The sequence below is a fragment of the Marmota flaviventris genome, chromosome 13, assembly GCF_047511675.1.
Source record: "Marmota flaviventris isolate mMarFla1 chromosome 13, mMarFla1.hap1, whole genome shotgun sequence".
Classification (NCBI taxonomy): domain Eukaryota; kingdom Metazoa; phylum Chordata; class Mammalia; order Rodentia; family Sciuridae; genus Marmota; species Marmota flaviventris.
In genome coordinates this window covers 830,207-833,888 of record NC_092510.1, presented here as the reverse complement: position 1 = coordinate 833,888, position 3,682 = coordinate 830,207, and positions in this window count along the sequence as shown.

Sequence of the window (3,682 nt, the reverse complement as noted above, 5' to 3'; positions counted from 1 at the left end):
GGCCGGATGAGGACCAGCTGGAAGCTGCCTCCTTCTTCTCAGCTCAGGTGTGAAGTGTCAGCCCACTGGGAGACACAGCCTGATGCATGCCAAACATGGTCACATTTCCCAGTGCACGTTGGACCATGGCAACCGCATGGAGAGGGCCTGTCCTCTGCAGAAAGCCTTGTCTTTGCTTCTCCTCTTCCCTGTGAACAGAGCCTCCCTCTGCCCCAACCACAGTGCTCAGAAGAGGAGGGCTTTGAACTATGGGTCCTGGTGGCTCACCTCCTGAGGTCTAGGTCCAACAGCCAGTAAAGGCAGGGAAACACTTGCCCCCACTGGCCAAAGGCACGTTGCTTCTATGCAGAGAGCCATGTCCTCTGTCTTGTTCCCTTGGCTTCAGCTTATCTGTACTGAACCTTTCCAATTTGCTTCTTTTTCTAATCTTTTGTCTTTTGGCAACACAACCCTTTATCTTCTGGCTTCATCTTTGTTACTGACATTCCCTCAGGATTAGTAGTCATTACAATATTTTAAATTAAGACCTGCACTGCCCTCCTAGCTGTGTGCATCAGGGCACCCGACACAACACGTGTAATTCTTATCACAGAATTTCAGGCAGTTTGTACATTATGTTCTATTAAAAACTCAGTTCCACTCAAGGTTGTCACAACTCAGAGATCACAGCTTCCTGCTGGATGATGTGCTGAGATATATTCACACATTCCTGTTAGCAGAAAGTTCCCTCCACGGGCCTGTGCTTCACACCTCATTTGATATCACAATGCAACCGAAGGCATAAAAATAAGCAGTTATTTATTTATATTATGGAATGGATTCTAGAGGGATACTAGATGAGCATAAAATATCACACCATAGCCACAATCCCTGCCCTTCTTCAGCCCTGGGGAGAAGGGTGGGGCTAGGAGCTGTCAATCACACATCTCTTTCTCAGTCACTTCTAAGAACTTCAAACTCTGCTCTCAGAAGACAACAGTGACAACCACCTCCAAGAATTTGTGTGGTTCTCTGCATTTGAAACATTACCATTTGACCAAATATTTCAACAAAATTCCTTCTGCATGGAACCTGGACACCATCCCCTACCCAGTGTCCCGGGATGCAGAGACAGATGGCACCCACAGCATGCTCTGGGGGTATCAGGACCCCTGACACTGTGGTGACTGTCTGGCTCACTCTCACTCAAATCCCCATCAGAGTCCATGGCCTCCAGATCCCCTCCCACCTTCCATCCAGGCCTTCAGCTGAGGTTGATGGGAACCCCTGACTTCAGGGATGGCTATGGCAGTTGCTTAGGGGATCACATGATCATAGTTATATCCCCAGGGCCATGGATGACCAGGACCTCTGCTGGGCCTGTCTGGGAAGAAAAGCTTCTAACAGAGTGACCACATCAACAGATGGATGCAGATGTAGTCAGTGTCCACCATCCTCCTCAAGAATGGAGAGCACTTGAGAGGTGTACAACCATGGGAACATGGGGACAGGCTCTGAGTAGAAGGTTGGAGCCCTAATCCAATGCTCCTGGTGCCCGTCCATCAAAAACTCAACCTGCCTGAAGACCTTCATTGTTACAGGACCAAATGGACAAAACCACCTAATAAACCAAGCACCCGAGAGGAACTTTTCTACCAGGAATACACACAGCAGTGCTGTTTGTTATGGCTTGGGTCTGGAAAGTCCCCCAAAGTCTCATGCACCTAAAGGCTTAGTCCCCAGTGCAGAAATGTCCAGAGGTGGTGAAGCCAGATTTAAAATTAGGTAGTCAGTGTAGTTAGGTAAATCGGGTCTAATATCAAGTGAAATATAAAATGGAGGCCATGTTGAGAATGAATTTCTGGAAAAGCTGAGCAACTCTTGGAATGTTAATGAAGCCCAGAAAACAGCCTGCAACAGATTTGAAGACAGCCCATCCCAAAGAAAGTTAATGAAGCCCAGGAAACTTCCCCCAACAGATTTGAAGATACCTCCATCCCAAAGAAATGTTAATGAACATCAAACTTTACTCAGAAATGCCCAGATTACTTCTTTGGCCCACCTGTGTCCCAACCCTTCCCACCAAAAACTATAAAAAGGGGAACACATTCACCCTTCAATGGATTCCACCTCTTGGGTCCCCTTCTTCCTCTGGGAGAAGTCTTTTCTGCTGTTTTTTTTTTTTAATAAACTTCTAATTTTCCACTCTGACCTTGCCTCAGCATGCTTCTCTGGAGTTATTCCTCAACATTGGGGAAGCAAGGACTCGTCACTGGTCAACAGCGAAAACAGTGGGGATCATAGGAAATGACTCCATCCCCAGGTGCTGACCTCCTTGTTGGAATAATGCACCAGATGGATTGAAGATGGGAATGGATTATTGGGAGTGGGACCCTGTTGGAGGAAGGTCATCACTGGGGATGTGGCCTGACAAGGTTCCTCTCATCCCCAGCTCCTGTCTTCTCCACTCCCAAGGCCTGGGACTGAGCAGCTCTCCCCACCACACCCTCCAGCCATGATGTTCTGCCTCACCTCAGGCACAGAGCAATCTATTTGGTCAACCATGAACTAAAGACTCTGAAATGGTCAGACAAAGTAAACCTTCTTTACTCAGAGCTGTAGGGGTCATGTATCCTGGTCACAGTAATGAGAAGCTTCATCACACACTGTGCAAAACAGAATAAAGCCACAGCCCTTGACAGACACCAACTCTGAAGAGTACTATATGCCACTCTCCCCTCTTCATTCCCTGATGGCAGAGACCATTTCCCACTACAAATCCCAAAATACTATCCAACAGGTACTTCCCAAGAGCACCTGCTTCTTGGGCAAAGGCAGAGATCCCACAGCTTACTGATGAGCTCTTAAGGGAAGACTCCCCTGGAGACTGATTATAGAAGAAGACACTTAGGACAAGTCCCACTCCTTTTCAACCCCTGAATATTTCTGGGTAAGTTTTCAATGCCTGAAAGAGCTGCAGCCATCTTGTGACCATGAGGAGATGAGGTACAGGATGGTGGTCAGTTCTCTGGCTGGATTGGAGTAGAAGGACAGAAACACTGAGCAGACATGTGGTACCACTGTGTCACCAATAACAAGACCAACCAGCTTTGAATTGCTTGGGATGTGAGATGACAAAATTCTTTTGTAGCAGCCATCGGCAGGCAGATGATCTATTACTTGCAGCTGAATGCCCTGAGCTAATATTAACAACTCAGGAATTTGATGTGATCAAGACTTGGGGTGCTCAGTATTTGGGTATGTTCAGGATTTGGGGATGCTCTAGATTTGGGGTGCCCAGCATTTGGGGGTGAGCAGCAGATAGACATATATTTCCAGAGACATTGTGGTCACCTGAGGCTGCTAGAATGAGTTTGAAGGGAGAGGTGTCCAGATCACCCAGACAGTGGTTCCTAACAGGCTTCTGACCAGCACTTATCTGAGGCCCTCTTTCCCCTGAAAGAGCAGGCAGAGGGAAACACCAGCTGATGCTGTCAGGGTCACCAGGAAGAGGCAGCCACACCATGCCACTTCAGGGAACAGGCTGTCCCCACCACTCACACACCCACCAAAGATCCTGTGTTTGTGGTCCTCAAAGAATCTAATAGAGAAGAAAGGAAAGAGAAAAGACTATGACAATGCAGCATGACAGAGCACTTGCCTGAGGGGCTCATGTACTCAGATAAGGAGCTGGTGCCTCACT